General features: G+C 44.4%; 1 protein-coding gene across 1 annotated transcript in view; it reads right to left on the reverse strand.

Moving 5' to 3' along the window:
• Nucleotides 1-13,653, reverse strand: part of IPCEF1 (interaction protein for cytohesin exchange factors 1) — a 493,239-nt gene extending 479,586 nt beyond the window's left edge. The window contains exon 1 of the mRNA XM_044289604.1: nt 13,585-13,653. The gene's annotated coding sequence lies outside the window, so the exon portion shown is untranslated. The remainder of the gene's footprint in view (nt 1-13,584) is intronic.
• Nucleotides 13,654-23,020: the final 9,367 nt, after the last annotated feature.

Raw genomic sequence — 23,020 nt, forward strand, 5'->3', positions numbered from 1 at the left:
GGGGGGTCTGCCCCCTGCTGCCTGGCAGCCCTGATCTCTTACAGGGGGCTATGATACGCACAATTAACCCCTTCAGGAGCGGCACCTGAGGAGTTAATTGTGCTGATCAAGGCCCCCTGTAAGAGATCGGGTGCTGCCAGGCAGCAGGGGGCAGTCATGTACACAGTTTGTAGTATATTCTAACTAGAAGCGTCCCCATCACCATGGGAACACCTCTGTGTTAGAATATACTGTCAGATATGAGTTTTCACGATGTAACTCATATCCGACAGTATATTCTAATATAGAGGCGTTCCCATGGTGATGGGGACGCTTCAAGTTAAAATATACCATCGGATTGGAGAAAACTCCGATCCGATGGTATAAAAGAGACTCCAGACTTTACATTGAAAGTCAATGGGGACGGATCCGTTTGCAATTGCACCATATTGTGTCAACGTCAAACGGATCTGTCCCCATTGACTTGCATTGTAATTCAGGACGGATCCGTTTGGCTCCGCACGGCCAGGCGGACACCAAAACGACTTTTTTTTCATGTCCGTGGATCCTCCAAAAATCAAGGAAGACCCACGGACGAAAAAACGGTCACGGATCACGGACCAACGGAACCCCGTTTTGCGGACAGTGAAAAAATACTGTTGTGTGCATGAGGCCTAAGACGAATTTGTAGTAATGAGGAGTTTTAAAAAAAAAACACGATGAAAATGGTGAAAAAGTTCACAGCTAGAGATTATTATGCCAATGATGTGTTACGAGCTGGCCAGGAGGTGAGATCACTGGATACAAGGGATTTCTAGTATTTAAAAATAAAAGAAATGAAAAAGAAATAGAACAATATATGGCTCTGTGTGGGATTCACATTCAATGCTAGTTAAAAAAAAATTATAGATACTAAATTTGGATGTTTTATTATAGACAAACCATATTTTGTATATAAAAGAGGTAAGTCTTGGGCTAATAACCTAATCAGGGCTGATGTTTCACCTAAAAAAGCCTCTAGACAATGGCTATTTGAGTTTCCAGAATTGCAATGCAGTTATCAAAGGAGAAGTGTTAGATCATCCTTTACATAGATCAAAGATTAATGTCTGGGAGTTCTTCACATGTCATTTACATGTTGAAGTGCCCTGTGGTAAGGTATATGTGGCACAGACATTGCAACCTATTAAAATTAGGCTTAATAAACATTGTTCAGTCATCAGGTCTTTTGCAACAAAGAAACACAGAATAAGGCTACATGCACACGACCGTTGTGTGTTTTGCGGTCCACAAATCGCAGATCCTCAAAACACGGATGGCGTCCGTGCGCATTCTGCAATTTGCGGAACGGCACGGACAGCCTTTAATATAACTGTCTATTCTTGTCCGCAAAGCGCGGACAAGATAAGGACAGGTTATATTTTTTTTTGCGGGGCCACGGAACGGAGCAACGGATGCGGACAGCACAACGGATGCGCATCTTTTGCAGCCTCATTGAAGTGAATGGGGCCTCATCCGAGCTGCCAAAACTGCGGCTCGGATGCAGACCAAAATAACGGCCGTGTGCATGAGGCCTAAGTGTGTTTCACAAGTCTGCACAAGATAAAATAGATATTTAAAAAAAAAAAAAGGTAAACAATTATAACCAAGAAAAAAAATGATGGTGAAATCGTTGAGAGACATTTCTTTGAGCAAAGACATGTTGTGTGTGAACTGAGATGGTCAATATTAGAAGAAGTTCATTGTAATGTCAATATCCAGATTGAAATGTGTAAATTACAATGTGAGGGGTATTGGATAACTAAGTTGTGGTCTTTGAGACCCAAAGGATTATATGAATGCTGCCATTTGAATGTCTTATTGTAGGATATTTTGCTGTTTTGCACGATTTTAAATAGATTAAGTAATGCACACTGTGTGTCAATATATGAAACGGTTAAAGGGATTATCCAAGACTATTAAATGCCCCCCTGAATATACTTACCTGGCTCCCCATTTCCTGCTCCGCTCCTGATTCCCGCACCGCCGCTGCTGTTTTTTCCCTTGTGCGGATGAAATCATCCGGTGTCGGGTGGGAGCAGCCAATGGCAGGCGGGGATGAGCCTCCCTTATGTCACCAGCGATACGAGGGAGGCATGTCCCCGTCCACGCCTGCCATTGGATGCCCCCCGACACCGGATGTTTTCATCCATGCGTGGTGAGAAGCAGCAGCGGCGGTGCGGGGACTAGGAGCGGCTCAGGGAGCGGGGTAAGTATATTCATTGTGAGGGGCCCGGCATGTGCGGGTACCAATACTACCGCGCCTGCAAGAAGAGGGCAGTTTGAAGATGTGTAGGATTGGTACCAGCACCTGTTTTGCTGTGGGTAGAAATTCCTCTGCCAGCTTCCGCAACAGGTAACATGTCTGCCATTTTGTGTTTGTACCGGGGGTCTGAGTACATTGTCACCCAGTACAGGTCCTTGCCCTTTATGCTTTTTATACGGGGTCTCTCTTCAAACACTAGAGCATGAAGTTCCCCATTTGCACTAAATTGGAAGCAGTGGAGCTCCCTGGCTCCTGCTCATCGCCCAGGAGAATGTCGTCCTGGGTCTCCTCCCCCCAGCCAGGGACAACACCGGGGATCCCCGAAAAGTTTAAAGCCCCCTCAAAGCCTGCTCTTCTTGCCCCTCCCCCAGGCCACCATCCTCATCTGACTCCTCTTCAGACTCCTGCTGACTTGTCTCAGATGCAGTAGCCCCCCTGGGAATTCATTCAGCATTGCGACTTCCTCATCTTCCAGCTCCTGCTCCTCGATGGCTTGATCAATGACAGGATGCAATGCACGCTCCAGAAAGAAGACTTTTTTTGCGACTGTTGAGTCACATCGTAGCATATCGCATTATGATACCATTGAAATACATTATATGTGGGGCATGGCACATTACGCTTTATTTGGGGGGAAAACAGTTTATAAAACATTTCCCCCAATTTTTTTTTTCAAACTACAGCTTCTTATGAATCTCCCCATGGATGGTTAATTAGTCAGCATACCGGGGATAAAGCAGAATCAATCACTGACAGCCCTGAGCATGCTAATCAGTGAGAAAGGGCAGGGAGATAAATATATTTTTACGGTATAGATATTAATATATTCTCCACCAATGTAGTCAGGGATGCATAAGTTACATTAGCCCTTGACCCCTGATGAAGCCTTGCACATGGCGAAACATGTCAGGGGGCAGAATACACACTGACTTTAGTGTCAACGGACTGCAGCCTTTCCCACACTTATATGGAATTAAGATCCCTTTAGCCTGGACGATATAGCAGGTGATTGTTGGAAAGGAAGTATTTCTCTCCTGGCTATCGCATGCTAGTCAGTGGAGGAGACCTCTGTATTTACATATAGCTGTCTCCTCCACAGTATGGGGAGGAGTGATCACTAATGCCATTGCTCGTCCCCATACAGACTCCTTGTTTGCTGGCAGCAGATGCTGTGTTCACAGCACAATCTGCAGCCGGCAAACAATGATTTTTGTGACCATATGAATGATGTGATTACCCAATGAACTAGTGTTTCGCTCATTCATTAGGTAATCGTCAGCACTTTTACATGTTTATCAGATAATCGCTACTGCGATTCCTATGAACGCTTGTTAGTGATCATCTGGCCAAGAATTGGCCTGTGTAAAGGGTCCGTTATGCAATACACTGTTCAATGTGAGGATGAGCGGTCGGTGGTTAACTAGCTCCCCAGTGGACTCCTATGAGCCTTCTAGATAGGCAGTTTTTGGTACATTAAATACCTTCTTGTGTTAACCACTTTAACACTCAAAGGTTTCCGTTGAGTAGCTAATGTTTCTGTTGGGGGGGAGAATATATTAGAGATCTTGGAAATATATAATATATTACACTACAGTTGGAGATTATATATTAGTAACTCAAATACTGTAACATAACTCCCTTTTTGGGAAGGGCTATTAGTTATCAGCTTGTCACTGGTGATTCATTTATACCTCTTTTGGGTTGGAGATATAGGACACTTCCTGTTTGGTTTAATAAAACCACTATTGCTAGGGGAGACAAATATCTAACAAATACATTGCCTACTGAGGAAGTGCTTACTGTCTAAGCAATACAGATAACAATACAGAGACAAAGACATCCTATCAGATGCTCCAGCACTTTTAAAGTGCACTGGAGGGGTCTCTCCTCTTGTATATACACTTTTTCTTCACATTATTTCCTTTTTTCCTTTCATAGTATTCACAGTTTATAAGGCTGATAAAAGACATCTCTCCATCCAGTTCGGCCTGTGATCCTGCCAGTTGATCCAGAGGAAGGCAAAAAAAAAAAACTGTGAGGTAGAAGCCAATTTTTACCACTGTAGGAGAAAAAAATGTGGCTTGCATGTGCAGATGCTGTACTGTTGCATTGCATGGTATCTGAGGCTAGGATATAAGGAGGAGCTGGAGCTCCTGATGGGCAGTTAACTAGTGTGTATGACACTCGTATTTTTTGCCATAGTTTTGCACCTCATCACAAAATATCATGTTAGCTTGTAATTTTAATGTATACAACAGTCAGTTTTTTTAACAAGTTGAACACCCCCTGGACTTATCACCAGCCCTTATCACCATGCTTTTTAGGTGCATTACTGGGTCTATTTTGTTAAAAAAAAAATCCCCCAACAAATGAAACCTAGCAATGCAAGAAATAGAGATCAAACTACATAGTGGCAAGGCGGAACCTCAGCGCCCCCATATCTTTGAGGATAGTCACCTCTATAATATACATATAAGCAAAAAACGGAACAGCACCTCCTGTATTTGACCCTGTTCACATATTCACTTGTATACTCAGTCTTAGTGCATTTAGTGGTGTGCTGCTACTTTATTTGTTTGCTGTATTATTGCCGGGTAGCCTGCACCTGCGATTAGTCTCAGGAGGTGCTGTTCCGTTTTTTGCTTATATGTATATTATAGAGGACTAGGCATCCTCTTTGGAACTTAGCACTCCTCGCCCATCCCCCAGCCCTTGGTGTTTTTAAATCAGAGTGAAAATGGAGCTGGACCCTCCATGTTAGAGTAGGTCCCACCTGATAAGAAGCAACCTTGTCGCCTGGTAGGTGGGCCCGACATATTTTTGATCAATAATATGCGCTAAAAGCTTCTTTACTGCATTTGCAGTAAATAATAATAATAATAATATTGGCGTCATGTATTTGACCCTGTTCACATATTCACTTGTATACTCAGTCTTAGTGCATTTAGTGGTGTGCTGCTACTTTATTTGTTTGCTGTATTATTGCCGGGTAGCCTGCACCTGCGATTAGTCTCAGGAGGTGCTGTTCCGTTTTTTGCTTTTATATATATATATATATATATATATACTGTATATATATATTGCAGTTGCATGGCTGCCCGTGTGTGAGAGGCTGCAGGCTCAGTCATAGACAGTACTGTGTGCACACCATTCATACAGGGTGTCACAGACAATACCTTGCAGATAAAAAAAAATTATATTTAATATTTTTCTGTGATATAATCCCAGTTGCAAGCCAGTGTGTGTCTGGCCCACAGACTGTACTGTGGCCACTGGCTAGGCCTCCACTCATACCATTACAGGGTGTGAGTCACAAATACCTTGCAGATAAAAAAAAAATCAATTTAATATTTTTCTGTGATATAATCCCAGTTGCAAGCCAGTGTGTGTCAGGCCCACACAAACGGTACTGTGGCCACTGCCCACCACTTATATAGGGTGGCACAGTACCTTGCACGCATAGTACCACTTATCTAAAAAAAAAATGACAGGCAGAGGCAGGCCACCCCGCAGGGGCCGTCGTGGTCGTGGTGCTGTGATTTCACCTGGCCCTGGAATAATGCCCAGTGTTCAGAGGCCACGTACCCTGAACCCAAAAAATTTGTAGAAAATAGTTGACTGGCTTACACAGGACACCCAATCTTCAACAGCTTCTGCTAAGAACCTTGACGCATCATCCTCCTCCAGCTCAGCTTTGGTCACCTGCTCTCAAGTTACCACTCTCCCACCCGCCGCCACCACCACCACTACCACCACAGCTGCTTCACTTGATCCCTCAGAGGAGTTATTTACACATCAGTTGGATGAAATTAGTGATGCACAACCATTATTGCCAGATGATGTAGATAACAGGGATATGTCTCAGTCAGGCAGCATTGCACACATGGACGTACAGTGTGATGATGATGTTGTACCAACTGCTGCTTCCTTTGCTGAGGTGTCAGATACAAGTGTAGCGGTTGATGATGACGATGTGTCCGTGGATGCCACATGGGTGCCTGCTCGAAGAGAAGAAGAAGAGGGGGAAAGTTCAGAAGGGGAGACAGAGAGAAAGAGGAGATGAGTTGGAAGCAGGGGGAGGTCGTCGCAAGGAGCTAGTGGCACAGTCAGACAGCATATATCGGCACCCGGGGTCAGCCAGACAGCACGCCAATCAACGCATGCTGTTGCCACCAACAGAATGCCGTCATTGCAAAGCTCAGTAGTGTGGCATTTTTTTTGTGTGTCTGCCTCTGATAACAGCAATGCCATTTGCAACCTGTGCCAAAAGAAACTGAGTCGTGAGAAGTCCAACACCCACCTCGGTACAACTACTTTGCGAAGGCACATGATCTCACATCACAAACGCCAATAGGATCAACACATGAGTACAAGCAGCACACAAACTCAAAGCCACCATCCTCCTCCTGGTCCAGCATCTTCAGCCACGTCAACCACTGCTGTCCTCCTTGCCCTCTCTCAACCACCCGCCACTCCACCTCTCACCTTCAGCAGTTCCATCTCATCTGCCCACAGTCAGGTATCTGTAAAGGAAATGTTTGAGCGTAAGAAGCCAATGTCACAGAGTCACCCCCTTGCCCTGCGTCTGACAGCTGGCTTGACGGAACTCTTAGCCCGCCAGCTTTTACCATACCAGCTGGTGGAGTCTGAGGCCTTCAAAAAATTTGTCGCTATTGGGACACCACAGTGGAAGGTACCCGGACAAATTATTTTTTCAAAAAAGGCAATCCCAAACCTCTACTCAGTGATTGTAAAGGAAGTCATGGCATCTCTGGCATACAGTGTTGGGGCAAGGGTCCATCTGACCACTGATACCTGGTCTGCAAAGCACGGTCAGGGCAGGTATATCACCTACACTGTGCATTGGGTCAACCTGCTGACGGCTGCCAAGCATGGAATGCGTGGCTCTGCAGCGGAGTTGGTGACACCGCCACAACTTGCAGGCAGGCCTACTGCCACCTCCTCTACTCCTCCTACTCCATCCTCTTCCATAACCTCCTCAGCTGAGTCCTCTTCTGCTGCGGCGTCTGGCTGCACATCAACTGAATCCCCCCAGCTCCCCAGTGGCTATTCCACATCCCGGATACGACAGTGTCACGCTGTCTTGGGGTTGACTTGCCTGAAAGCAGAGAGCCACACCGGACCAGCACTCCTGTCCGCCCTGAATGCACAGGTGGATCATTGGCTGACCCCGCACCAACTGGAGATCGGCAAAGTGGTGTGTGACAATGGAAGCAATTTGTTGGCAGCATTGAATTTTGGCAAGTTATCACATGGGCCAGGAAGGTGTGTGGCCATTTCAGGCGTTCCTACACGGCCATGGCACACTTTTCAGGCATTCAGCGCCGAACCAACATGCCAGTGAGGCTCTTGATTTGCGACAGCCGGACACGTTGGAATTCAACACTCCTAATGTTCGACCGCCTGCTCCAACAAGAAAAAGCTGTCAACGAGTATTTGTAAGACCGGGGTGCTAGGACAGCCTCTGGAGCTGTAATTTTGTTTGCCACGTTACTGGACGCTCATGCGCAATGCCTGTAGGCTCATGCGTCCTTTTGAGGAGGTGACAAACCTAGTTAGTCGCACCGAAGGCACCATCAGCGACCTCATCCCATTTGTTTTCTTCCTGGAGCGTGCCCTGCGAAGAGTGCTGGATCAGACTGTAGATGAGCGTGAAGAGGAAGAGTTGTGGTCACCATCACCACCAGAAACAGCCTTGTCATCATCGCTTGCCGGACCTGTGGCAACGCTGCAAGAGGAGTATGAGGAAGAGAAGCCAGAGGAGGTATGTGGTTTTCAGGAGGACGAAGACCAACCACAGCAGGCATCCCAGGGTGCTTGTACGTGGCTGGGGGGAAGAACAGACCGTCAATGACATCAGTGAGCTTTTTCAGTCCTACACATCGCCACAGCCCTTCGGGATCCAGCCTTAGAGGATGATTCGACCGTCAGGTAGCAGACTAACTCGCCTTAACTGCAGATTTCGACACTCTGAGGAGCGATGAACCCCTTGACTACTCGGTGTGCTGGCTTGACATGTCACCTGAGCTATCCCAGTTTGCGATAGAACTTCTGGCCTGCCCTGCTTCAAGTGTCCTGTCAGAAAGGACCTTCAGTGCAGCAGGAGGCATTGTCACTGACAAAAGAAGTCGCTTCAGTCAAAAAAGTGTTGATTACCTCACCTTCATTAAGATTGATGAGGCATGGATCCCAAAGGGACTGACAGTGGGGGATATGTTTGACTAACAAAAGGCCTGATGAGATGAGATGCCTAGGCCTCAAAATGGTCCCCACACTGCTGTATTTAATGTCTGCATACCGGATTACTTTCGTGAATTCTCCACCACCAACTAGGGTTCAAGCCGCAATATTTTAGTAACCTTTGTGCCTGGAAAACATAAATTTTTCCGTCTGCGGCTGCAACAATACCAAATTTTTCAGGCATGCGTACATGCCTAATTTTTCTGGCCTCTGGTGCTGCACTGTGGCTGCAAAAACAAAATGAAAAAAGGCACATACATGTGTCAGTTCCCCTTTGTGATCGGTACCTTGTTGTGGTGAAGGGGCTTGCGTATCACAATGAAGCGATCATAACCTCTATGAGTGTGTTGGCAATGTTGCCACACCCCAGATGATAAGGCAGTTGCTTCATTATAATCAGACCAAAAGCGATCGGCTGGATAATTTTTCATAGAAAAAAAACATAAATTTTATTTATTTTTAAGTTGTATGGGTTTTTAATACATAAAATAAAAAAAATCATAATAAAGTCTCTTAATAGTTTATTAGAAATAATGCATACAATTTAAAAAATCCCCATCAATTCCAATACAAAGCAAGTACAGAGCTCAGAACTAAATTATTTCAGGATGTCGTAATGGTTCGTTAATTCGACAATGGTTAATCAATTCAACACACTTCCCCGGATAGGGGACGTAACAGGGATTAAACTGATAGGAATAGTACTAGTTAAGACACCACTCATATAGGGTGTTACAGCACATTGCTCAGTGCACGCGCAGTGCCCCAACTTGGGAGTAAGAGGACCGACCAAGCTGCTTTTTCCATCTCCCGGTTCCTAAAATCAATTCAGTTTGGTGTATCAGAGTTTGGTCTGTCACTGTGAAGGCAGTCGAAGGTACCCGGCCAAATTTTTTTTTCACAAAAGGTAATTCCTGATATGGGACGTAACATGGATTCAACTGATGAGAAGAGAACTACAGAAAATACCACTCATATCGGGTGTGAAAGTAAATTGCACGGCGCAGATGCAGTGACGTGGATTCAAACAAAGGGGAGGGAGCCAGCGTTTTTTTAACCATCTCCCCATTCGAAAAATCAATTCAATAAATGGACCCGAGATTGGGGACGTAACAGGGATTAAACTCATGAGAAGAGAACTACAGAAAATAACACTCATATCGGGTGTGACAGTAAATTGCACGGCGCAGACGCAGTGACTGTGGATTCAAACAAAGGGGAGGGAGCCAGCGTTTTTTTAACCATCTCCCCGTTCGGAATATCAATTTAATTCACCTTTCGGGGACCCTTGGTGTTGTACGTGGCTGAGTGGAGGAAGAAACCTTCAATGACATCAACGGGACATGGCTAGCTTGGTATCCAACCTTGTGCAAATGGGGAGTTTGCGGTTGGGCAAATGGACTGTTTGCGGTTGTTTGCGGTGCATTAAAAGGGGAGTTTGGTCTGTCAATGTCTGTGAAACGGGCATAACCCTTGCACTACCTGATCGATACAACATCATACCTGATCGTATACACACAATGGATGCTTTAAACCATGTTGTTCAAAATAATTTAGGATTGTTAGGTGATTTATGCCCTTTATGGATTAAAACCCAACTCTGCGTCAACTATGTAATTTTCCATGCGAGTTTTGCCATGGATCCCCCTCCGGCATGCCACAGTCCAGGTGTTAGTCCCCTTGAAACAACCTTTCCATCACTACTTTGGCTAGAAAGAGTCCCTGTGGGTTTTAAAATTTGCCTGCCTATTGAAGTCAATGGCGGTTTGCGTGGTTCGCCCGTTCGTGAACATTTGCAAAAATTCGCTCTCGCCGTTCGTGAACGGAACATTTTATGTTTGCGACATCTCTACTCAACTACTGCTGGCAACCACCAGTGAGTTATTTAGTAAAATGTAGTAAGAGACTGTTCTGTTGCTATTAGTCAGCGCACAGCCTGGTGTCTTACAATTCTTTGTCCATAAGTATCAAGCTGTATGCTACAATATTGTCTGTTACCATCAAGTTTGTCTCTTAGAGACTGTAGCTCTGTAGTAAACATCTAAAAACATCTAGTTGTGTCCAGTTGCACCATCCTTGAGTAAGGTACCATAAAAAAGTCATAGTCCAAATTCATATGTTTCCAACCCTCTTACAAGCCAGGAAATAAGTTCAGTGTAGTCTGATCTGTTGATCTGTTTCCATCTTTATAGCTGTTCAGTAGGTTGGTAAGAAGTAGGGGGATAGAGTGAGCATGAATGCAGGATCAAACTACACTAAAGGTTTGTTTGCTGTCTGTTGACAAAGAGACATGTGGCTCTCTGTAAAGCTGTACCACATAAAGTGGTTTTATGGTCTCTACATATTTATGATCTATCCTATGGCGAGGTTATCAATATGAGATTGGTAGGGCTCTGACACCTAGCACCCCACTCATCAGCTAATGACTGCAGGCACCAATACTGGAAACAATACAGTGGATGGAGCAAGAAGCAGAAAGCTTTGTTGGTTCTCGGCAGATCAGCTCCAGAAATGGATTAAGCTGGCACAATCACTAAATAGTGAACGGGACTTTCATCCACTGTGTTGTTTCTGGAACCAGTGGGTGCTGGGAACAGCTGACTGGTGCCTGTCAGATCTAATTTGGAGTATTGTGCTCAGTACTGGAGACCATATCTCCAGAAGGATATTGATACTTTGGAGAGAGTTCAGAGAAGAGCTACTAAACTGATACATGGATTGCAGGATAAAACTTACCAGGAAAGATTAAAGGACCTTATGATAGAAACTTTTAAATACATAAAGGAAATCAACAAGGTAAAAGAGGAGAGAATATTGAAAAGAAGAAAAACTGCTACAAGAGGACATCGTTTTAAATTAGAGAGGCAAAGGTTTAAAACTAATATCAGGAAGTATTACTTTACTGAGAGAGTAGTGGATGCATGGAATAGCCTTCCTGCAGAAGTGGTAGCTGCAAATACAGTGAAGGAGTTTAAGCATGCATGGGATAGGCATAAGGCCATCCTTCATATAAGATAGGGCCAGGGGCTATTCATAGTATTTAGTATATCGGGCAGACTAGATGGGCCAAATGGTTCTTATCTGCCGACACATTCTATGTTTCTATGTTAATCTGATATTGGTGACCTAGGCGATCAATTTATAGGAACCGAAAACTCTTTAGCAATAGGATATTTTAAAGTTATGACATTGAAAAGTTGCTTCATTTTTCACTTTAAATGGTATGTACTGCTCAATGAATTATTGGGTGTGGAAAAAAAAAAACACATGCTGGGTGGTACAGACACGAAAATAATAATTTGATGTCCAACAAGTATCATGCACCATTCTTATCTTGTGTCAGCTGGTATGGATGCTACATTGATGACCTCCTTACTTATGCGTGTAGGAGGAAGAAAGGACTAGTGAGGTAATTTATCAAACTGGTGTAAAGTAGAAATTGCTTTGTTGCCCATAGCAAGCAATCAGATCCCACCTTTCATTTTTGACTGCTCTTTTGGAAAATGAAAGGTGGAATCTGATTGGTTGTTATAGGCAACTAACCCAGTTCTACTTTACACCAGTTTGATAAATGGCCCCACAGGTTTATATAATGAGGCCAAACAATCTCACGATCAATATTCGAACAATATGTACAATGGAAATTTCATATAAATATCTTATCTTACAAATGTTCCACAGGTTACAATAAATATCCCCATAACTATATTAGAGTGAACTTAACAATACATTAAAGCTACAAGTTTCATTTAACCCTTTTTTTTATATATACAATTGATTCCAATTTTATTATCCAATAGGTCTCTTTCAGAAGTAAAATTTTTCCTAACTTTTACATGCTCCAATATCTGCCACCTCAGTTCAAGTGCCATTTCCAAAAAACATCATGCCACAGTTGTCTCACCCTATTTTCTCTCTTTTCCTAAAACATTGCCTGGCGGGGAAGGGGGCTTACATGTTGCTGGACTGGGTGTCCCACATGTTGTGAACTGTTGAATGAAGATTTTAACAAATAAAAAGATTGACGGTGTTTCCATATTACCCTTCTTAACCTAAAATATCTCACGTTACTGTTTGTATTTAAGATAGGTACACCCTCTATTACCTGTTTATAGAGGGAGTGCTAGCTTATGTCTTTTATGCTATTACTAACAGTGGCATTCTGCTCGAAATGCATATGCTGTTTATTTTGATATTAAAGTAAAGACAATGTAGTGCTGGACCTAAAAGTGATTTACATTAGTATTGTTACAGGGAATCCTGCCCTGATTGTTTGTCCATTCATCAAAAAGACTGGGATGTGGGGACAGGTGAAATTATGCAAAATCTTACTCTTTTTCCAGGTTCACTTGCAAGCACAATCACAAAATCATACTGTTCTAGCAAAAAAAAAAAAGTGGGTGTATGAGTGTCAGCTTATTGGAATATTTAGTCACAGGCCACATTTAGCCATGAGTGGGTGGCATAGTAGAGAAATAATTATACGTTGAACAAAGTTTTATAATAACAGTGTATGAGATATCGTAAAAGCGTTTTCTTGGATGGCACCGCAAGTTTTGTACATGAAAGAATGGTTCATGGTACAATTGTACAGCATTACATGAAGTATAATTACACCAGCATGTAACAAGCTTGTCTCTATGACAGTGCCACTTCCTCTTTCTCAAAATGCCTACAAGCAGCTAGTGGCTATTTGACAAACGGAAGTGTATTGTACACTTCATAACTCAAAAATGTGTGTATACAAGATATGTATTAGCTAGGAGTGGCTGCAGTTCAAATATAATGTGAGTTCTAAAACAAAATGTAAATAACAATAAAAAAAAATCTGCAATTCTACATTGTAACAGAATGGAAAATTTCACTTTTGAACTACATAATATCTACAAGTCGTTTCTTCTTTTCAGCAGATGTGTATGCACACAACAGCCGATTTGAGATAATTTGGGGTAGGAAGATAAATAACAAAACCTGTAATTTAAGTATCACATTAACACTTAAAAGAGCATATGAAGTGAAACAGAAAAGAAATTACATACTCAGACGTTCTATGCAGCAGCAATAATCAGGTGGTGAAATCCACTGTGAGCATCTTAGTGACAGGAAACCTTTTCACAAGCTAGTTATATTACCAAGATTGCTTCAGAGGAAAGCAGCATGTGCAAGCTGTGTAGATTCATCCAATAGAACATACGTCACTCTCTAATGATCACTGTCACAGCTTCTGAACTTAGTTGCATAATGTGGAAAAGGGGAACTAAAACAAACTTTATGCTTAAAGGGGTTCTCCAGGAACTAATAAAATGAAAATACTTAAATATTACTTTATTATAAATGTATTCCCAAATACCTTTCATTAGTTATAATGACTTGTTTTGTCTAGGGAGCAATCATTAGGAGAAATAAAATGGCCGCCATCCTATTAGTACACACAAAACCTGTCCTAATCACACAGAAGCACAAGTTATTTCACAACAGTGAGCTAAAGAGCTGCTTCATCCTCCTATCTGCTCTACTTGTCAGGGATTATGGTCCTGAACACAGCTGATCTTCAGCTGAATCTCTGTGGGAATGGAGTTCATGAGGAGACATAAAGTACAGACAGGATGGACAGGACAGACTGTGGTAATGTGGGGCTGTGGTAATGGAGACTGTATACAACTGCTGCTGCTCATGAGCCACATCCCCACCCTCCTCTCTGTACTTTATGTCTCCTCATGAACTCTATTCCTACAGAGATTCAGATTAAGATCTTATCATCTGTATTCAGGATAATTTCTGACAAGTAGGTGAGGATGAGATAGCGCTTTAGCTCAGTGTTGGACGGTATTGGACAGGACAGGTTTTGTGTGTACTAATAGGACAGCGGTCATTTTATTTCTCCTGATGATTGCTCCCCAGACAAGACGAACCATTATAACTGATGAAAGGTATTTTGGGAATATATTTATAATAAAGTGATATTTAACTATTTTCATTTTCTTATTCCTGGAGAACCCCTTTAACATACTCAGAAATAAGGAAAAGTCTATTAACATATGTAATTATGGTTGTTATGGTAATATGCCACACATTTCCTCCACTGGAATAAGTGGCCCACCGTTTATGAAAAAAAAAAAGCGAAAGAATGGTAATATAACAGTTCAGAGGACTGCTGAAAATGAGTCACCATCTAAATTTATAGTAACTTGATCATAGCTAAAAAGAAACAAAATAAAGAACAGGTGAGTATCCTGCTTGGAGTAGTGGCTTAAAGGGACTCTCCATCTTAAAGGGGATTTTGATACATTTTATAGTGGCTGTGCTTGGTGCTGCACTCAGCCCCATAGAAATGAGTGAGGATGAGCTGCCATACCAAGCACAGCCGCTATACAATGTACGACACTGTGCTTGGTAAGCACAGAGAAGGCCACAGCACTTACAGGAGTGCCGGTGCCTTCTCAAACAGCTGATTGGTGTTTGACCCGCCCCTTCCCTTCCCCTGGATCAGATACTGGTCATCAGTATCAAAATCCCAGAAAACCCCTTTAAATAAAACATTCTAAGAGTTACTTGCGTCATAAAACCAGTTCTAGCCACCCTTCCAATCTCCCTGTCCAGAAATCCATGGGCCGTATTTACAGTTCACGCTGCCCTAGTCACTTTTAGTGCTCATGCCCTCATTTGGTCATTAAGCTGCTCATACACATTAGAATCCCAAGTCCCCCATACACTTTTCTCCTCCCTAGCCTCTTCCTTTGCCCGCCCTCCAAGTCCGGACCTATCGATGAGCCAAGAGACTTGGAGGGCGGGCAAAGGCAGAGGCTGGGGAGGAGTAAAGTGAAAAGAAGGCAGAGCAGCCTGGGCTCCTAAACACTGAACGCCTCCCCTGGGCACTTGTGAGTTCAAATTTGCATATGAATTAAACTTCGTTTTTCCTGCTGGTGCAAGTCTAAAGACAACGGTACCGTTACAATCCTGTATAGGTGTGCTACAGAGCCATGTAAGCACTGTATATGGCCATATGGAGGTGACAGACTCCCTTTAAGGAGGTTAATCCTGCCCACCACAGACAAGTGTAAAGAACCCCAAGTTCGGGATCTCTGAGATATGTCAGTAGGGCGGAAATGTTAAGAGAGTAATGACTTATTCACACGTCAGTATTTTGATCAGTGAATTCCATCAGTGATTGTGAGCCAAAACCAGGATTGGGGCATACTTATAAATAAGGTGTAAGGGAAGGATCTGAACCTATTCTGTGTTTAGAGCCACACCAAGTTTTGGCTCATAATAACTGATGGAAATCACTGACCGAACACTGACTGTGTGAATAAGTCATAAGATAGTGAGAGCTATCTCTATGTATATTCCCAAGTATTTAAAATGAGAGACAACGGTGAGTTGACCTTGCACGTTCCCAATTCGCCCTCTAGATCTAGATAACGGCATAAGGTAGGGTTTTTGCCAATTTTTAAGAATGAGAGAGATGGCATATGAGAGAGAATCACTAGCATATGACATTAAGAGAATCATCTGCATAAATACCTTTCCGATCTACCCTGGTACCTACGGTAATGCCTTAAAAGGACATATCTTGCTTAATAGCCAGTGCTAGGGGCTCAATTGCCACTGCAAACAATAGGGTTGGCAAGGGGCAACCCTGTCTTGTTTCCCTATGTACCCGGGAGGAGGAAAAGAGAAGTCTATTCAATATAACTGTAGCAGAAGATTGCACATAGATAATGGACATACATTTGACAAATACACTCCCCAAGCCAAATCGTCAAATAACCTCCATGACATAAGGCCATTCTACAGAATCTAAAGTATTAGCAGCATCTAGCAATGCCAAGGCCCAAACATTGTGGTGCCATCCTATTTGGGCAAGGTACTGATACCTCCTAATGTTATCAGTAGTAGACTTGAGTCTTTTTGCAAGGATTTTTGTAATAAACTTATAATTGATATTAACATGTGATAAAGGGCAGTAAGAACTACAATTCTCAGGATCTTTATCTAGTTTTAGCAGGACAATAATGTTAGCATCATTCAATGAGTCTGAGAAACACCCGGTGGCAAAAATGTCATTATAGAGGAAAAGTAATTGTGGCGCTATAGTGTCTTTGTATTTAACATAGACTTTGATCGAGAGGCCATCAGGACCCGATGACTTGACCTTAGCTATATGGAGATTTAAGTATGTGTAAGTGTATGTTTAAGGTGGAAGGGGTCTATGCGGAAGTAAATGGCTCTCATAGCAAGTCTAAGGCTACTTTCACACTAGCGTTCGGGCGGATCCGTTCTGAACGGATCCGCTCATAATAATGCAGACGGAGGCTCCGTTCAGAACGGATCCGTCTGCATTAAAATTGCAAAAAAAAAGCTAAGTGTGAAAATAGCCTCGGACGGATCCGTCCAGACTTTCAATGTAAAGTCAATGGGGGACGGATCCGCTTGAAGATTGAGCCACATTGTGGCATCTTCAAACGGATCCGTCCCCATTGACTTACATTGTAAGTCTGGACGGATCCACACGGATCCGCACGCCTCCGCACGGCCAGGTGGACACCCGAACGCTGCAAGCAGCGTTCAGCTGTCCGCCTGTCCGTGCGGAGGCGAGCGGAGCGGAGGCTGAACGCCGCCAGACTGATGCAGTCTGAGCGGATCCGCTCCATTCAGACTGCATCAGGGCTGGACGGCTGCGTTCGGGTCCGCTCGTGAGCCCCTTCAAACGGAGCTCACGAGCGGACCGACGAACGCTAGTGTGAAAGTAGCCTAAGTCATACTGTGTACAAGTACAATAGGGGGCAGAATGTCAAGAAAATAGTGAGATAGGTGAGGGCAGAAAAAAAAAAGCCAGGCAAACCCTTAGGGTGCTGCCACACATCACGGCTGTGCTGAGTTATGGATGCAGCAAACAAACACATGAAAAAATGCAGTATTTGCAACAACATACCTGCGGTTATATTTTCTTCCAGCAAAGGGAAAACACACAACAGACTTAAGTTGTGCTGTGTGTTTTCCCTTTACTGGAAGAAAACTCACCATAAATGCAAGTATATTATTGCAAAAAGCACATGCGTTTTATTGGTGCTCTTTTTTGCCACACTACAATGCTGGACATCCGTGATATGTGGCAGAACCTCATTGTGTTTGGTGGAGAAGCAGTCAGCAGGAGCTTCTGTCTGCTTCTCCACTAACCAGCACAGCCTGCCAAAGCTGCACACTAAATTGGGGAGTGTCTGGGGCAAGAAGACATTGACTGAAAAAAGGTGTTGATTTTTTATTTCAACACCAAACCACCATGTAATATATCAAGCTGTGTCACCATGGTGATTTTGAGTGGAAATACATGAGGACAATGGAATGGCAGTAGAAGTAACACCAAGTATTTATACTGCCCTCTGTAATAGCCTCAGTATTTATAAAGTCCTGTTGCAGTGTCCCTTGCAATTATAATGACCCCCTTTTAATGTCCCAGTATTATAATGCCCCCTCTATTGCTATTATGTATAATGCTCTCCATTTCTGTTGTGCCCCTGTAGTATAATATCCCCCCTATAATGCTAGAATGGATAATTCTTTCACCGCCCTATAGTCACCCTGTACTATAATGCCCCCTGTGATGCTAGTATTGTGGGGATTCTCTCTGGTAGTTAAGATTAGCAGATGCAGCACAGAGGCAAAGTACAAGTTCTTGGTTCAAAACATCAGTGTTTATTCACACGTGAAAGCAAAACAAAAACGCAAGTTGCTTGGTGATCGTTTACACACATGAAAAGTTCATTTACAAAACAGTCACCTTTTCTCCTGGGTGTTACTTCACACCCTGTTGGAAGTTCTGCCTTGTCAAGTCCACAGGCAGGAGTTAGGCGGCCTGTTCACCCTCACAGGGGTCTGAGCCCTCCAGCCCGGCTCAAGCCGCAGATCCCAACACAGCCCTCAGATCACAGCACACAGACCTCCTGAGCTCCAATGTCAGATGGAGATAATCCTCTCCACCTGGCAGTTCTGGCTGTTTTTTTTTTTGCCTGGCAAAACCCAGCCTGGAACATGGGGAGTAGTCACCCACCCAGCACTTTGACTACTCCCAGTAAGAGCCGTCCAGGATAAGGCTACTTTCACACTTGCGTTTGGTGCATATCCCTTGTGGATCTTCACAGACGGATCCATTCAGATAATACAACTGTCTGCATCCGTTCAGAATGGATCAGTTAGTTTTATCTTTAACATAGCCAAGACAGATCCGTCTTGAACTCCATTAAAAGTCAATGGAGGACAGATCCGTTTTCTATTGTGCCAGATTGTGTCATAGAAAATGGATATGTCCCTATTGACTTACATCGTGTGTCAGAACGGATCCGCTTGGCTCAGTTTCGTCAGTTGGACACCAAAACGCTGCAAGCAGCGTTTTGGTGTTCGCCTACAAAGCGGAATGGAGGCGGAACGGAGGCAAACTGATGCATTCTGAGCAGATCCTTTTCTATTCAGAATGCATTAGGGCAAAACTGATTCATTTTGGACCGTTTGTGAGAGCCCTGAACGGATCTCACAAACGGAAAGCCAAAACACCAGTGTGAAAGTAGCCTAAGCTATTATAGCCATACTAAGTATCAAGGTGTCAAACAGCAACTGCTGCTGACACATAAAAACTGTCTCTTACTCCACCGAGCCCAGGAACCTCGGTAACACGATGATGCCTTGTACCTTTTGTAAGAAGGCGCAAGGGGCCATCATTGATGGAAGGTATGTGTCACCGAGATTCCTGGCCTCAGTGAGGTAAGAGCCGGTAGTTTTAAGTGTCAGCAGCAACTGGTGCTGACTGACACTGTTTTGTTGTTAGAATGGCTGTAAAGCCGATCTGGGACGGCTCTTACTGGAAGTAGCCAAAGTTCTGCATGGGTGGGTGGCTCCTCCCACGGTCCAGGCCAGGTCTTTTTTTGGCCTATATAAAACCCAGCCGGCAGTCTCAGCTGGGTGTGGTTTTTCCTCCATCTGACAGAGAAGCTGGGGAGTCTCTGTGTTTTGGGACCTGTGAATTTGTGCCGTACTAAAGGGCTGAGAGCCGCATGCTGGGAAACAGGCCCCGAAAGCCTGCTGTGGACTGCGAGTGGAAAACTGCTAACCAGGTGACGATTTTGTTCTGTGAACATTGTATGGTGTGAACAAACACCAAGACTGTGAACGGTCATTTTGTTTTTCCTTATTTGTGAATAAACACCGAACTGTTTAAGTTAAAGACTTTGCGATTGCCTCTATACTGCATCCACTAGCCTGTCTACTAGAGAAAAACCTTACAATTGGTGTCGGATGCGAGCAAACGCAGTGAGGCAGGCCTGAAGGCCGAAAAGTTTTTTTTGTTTTTCCCGGGCACAAGTGTATGTCCTACATTAAGCCGGCAGGGTTACAACCCGTGTCCCCTGACAAAATTGAGGCGGTCGTGAAAGCCCTCGTGGAGGCTAACTTGCAGCAGCGGGAGGCTAACAAGCAGCAGCAGGAAACTAACCAGCTGCTATTAAAACATGTCATGGCGTTGCAAGCGGCCGGCGCGTCCCAGAACATCCATGGAAAGCTGTCCATGCGGGGATCCCTAAGATATCCCCCTCTGATGATGCCGAGACCTATATGGCAATGTTCGAAAAGGTGACTGTCACGGATGATCCGCAAGAATATTGAACTGTCCTCCCAATATTATCAATATTACTCTGCCTTATTGATCAGTAGGTCTAATAAACAGTAATTATTTCCCTAGGCCCCAGAACCTACAATTTGATTATTCAGAGCGTCTCCTTCTGTCCTTCTGTTGTACCCAGAGAACAACATAGTCCTTTTGTTCAAGTCAGTCAATAGATGCCCAGCAGATAACGCAATTACAGCTGGCTTCCTCAGGTTGACAAAAGAACTTCCCTTTCTGAAGAGATATCACAGCTAGGTGTGAAGACTGCACCTGGGGGGAGCCATATGGTGTCGCTGCCATAAGGGTCTGTGCTTACAAGGTTTCCCAGATTGCAACATGAATCTGAGATATGATTTTTACCTTTTTAAGAGAGACCATGCATCTTACGGACGTAAAAATTACATCATCGTGTCACTCAGAATTCACTGGACGTTTACATAGGACAAACATAACTCTAAGATGTGCCCAGGTAAAGTTATGGTGTTACCCCATCATAGAACCAGTTATAATAGTAATATTTGGTATCCCTGAACTCCATATTTTGTGGGGAATGTGAATATGTGCTTGTTACTTGTGTACAGCGGAGACATCCTGCGATATGGCACATGCCATATTTCAGAACTGACATTCACCTCAGGAATACAGCCTGCCCAGCAGGCGGACTCTCAATTCCCCACCTTGATTATGGGACCCTTTATAACAAAGACCTAGAATCTGCTAAAGGAGTTCTCCACTTTTAACAACACCTAAAGAGGGCCTCAGCCAGAGAACCCGTGGGCTGTAGGCATATTAAGCTGGACAAAGGTTTCTTGGACTTTATCCCTGCAACGGACTATTTCACCAACAGACATCTTTTCTGCGGAAACTAAGTATTTTCTTCCTTTTCTCCCTTTTGTTTATTGGACTATACTTTCCTTTATTATTGTGTTAATAATTACTGTGCATCTTGATAATTTGCATTGTATATAGATATATAATAAATGACCTCCAAGTCATTTCTCTAGCCATATGCCTGTTTTCAAACACTGCAAAAACTTACCCTAGCCTCTCCGAAGGGAAAGCTACTCGGTTGTGTTAACTAGATAGTGGGTTCCTTGCTCCCATAAATTGCAAGGTGGTGGCAGTTAAACTACCCTGTGTGTAGTTCCGGTCTGGTCGCTCACACGCTTACTGGCGGTCAATCGGCGGTCCAATCCCTGCGCTTTCAGCCTATCGACTGTACGGACTCAAGTTAGACTGTCGGTGTGCTGAAAGTGGCCGGGAGGCCTGTTTGCGGATTGACCACTAGGGGCGCTGTGACGGTTTTGTGACATATTGTGGCCGCGGCGGTCGCAGTTCGTCACAGTGGCCGTGAGGGAGAAGTTACCCGAGACCAGTTGCCTGAGGTCGTCGATCCGGTCCTGGCGTCTGGGCCCCAGCAAGTGTTTTTTGATCTTCCCGATGATCAAGCGGCCAACTACCCGACATGAAAAAGTGAAATCCTGGTGAAACTGGGGGTTAATGTATTGGTCCGGGCTCAGCAGGTGCACCAGTGGGAATTTAACTCGGCTGAACCCACCAGACTACAATATTATGACCTGCTACACTGGTTGCAGAAATGGCTTCAGCCTGACATATTGACTCCCACTGCTATGCTGGACCGTCTGTTGGCGGATGTGTTTTGGAGGGCTTTGCCGTACCCTCTCCAGCATTGGATCGGCTAGGTGTCTCCTGGTAATGTCTTAGAGATGGTCGACCTGGTGAAACGCTACGAGTCCACCAGAAATCTGCAGGAAGGTTCTTTTGGGAGGGGGCCCATCAAACCCCAGAAATCTCCACCCCAGACCCGGCGTCCAGTGCCAGCCAAACCCGCCTGGAACGCATCCCATGCAGACCCAGCCCCAGTGGTTTGCTGGTGGTGTTACAAGCCTGGACACATAAGGGTCGACTGTCCCCATCGGGGTAAACCTATGAATACCAACTATGGCTACCACCACTCATTGTATGCCAGGAAGCTGTGTGCCACAGGTACCTCTGAGACTGTAGACAATAGCCACCTGTGCCAGGTGGAAGTGGGGGACACTCTGGCGGTGCCACTGCTGGATTCATGGAGCCTAGTTTCCCTGGTAAGAGCTGCCCTGGTGAGGCCTGTCGAGTATACTGGCCGAAGGGTCGGCGTTGCGTGCATTCATGAGGACTTAAAGGACTATCCCACCGCCCTTGTCCCTATATCAACGGTGGCCGGCAGGTGGACTCATGAGGTGGCCATCACCACAAAATTACCATATGAACTAATAATTGGGAGAGACTACCCTGGAAACGAAAGTTACCGATATCCGTGAGACAGGTGTGACCCTAGCAGAGTGGCCCGGCTCAGGGGGGGAGACCAGAACCCTGGGAACCTGAGTCCAAAGAGCCAGCGGTAGGGGTGAGTGCCACTTCGGTGGAAGAGGGGGAGACAACCCTGCTAAGTGTGATGGGAGGAGAAATGGAGGACTTCCTGCCAGGTCCGGAGCTAGCCGACCTCAATGTCTCTTGGGATAATTTTGGTACTGCACAACATTGGGACCCAACCCTATCCCGAACCTGGGAAAATTTATTAATAAGAGATGTTGTATCGAGTAAACTAGCTGCGAGGTGAATCCATTAGACAGTTGGTGGTGCCCCAGGCTTATCGCTAACTCGTGTTAGAGTTAGCCCACCAGCATGTTCTTGGGGGTCATCTCAGAATTAAAAAAAATGCAGGATCGGATTCTGCAGCAGTTTTACTGGCCCAGTGCCAAGTGTGTTCAGAGAGGTAGAAGAATATTTTAAGTCTTGCCCAACCTGCCAAATAACTA

Source organism: Bufo gargarizans, chromosome 4, assembly GCF_014858855.1.
Source record: "Bufo gargarizans isolate SCDJY-AF-19 chromosome 4, ASM1485885v1, whole genome shotgun sequence".
NCBI lineage: Eukaryota > Metazoa > Chordata > Amphibia > Anura > Bufonidae > Bufo > Bufo gargarizans.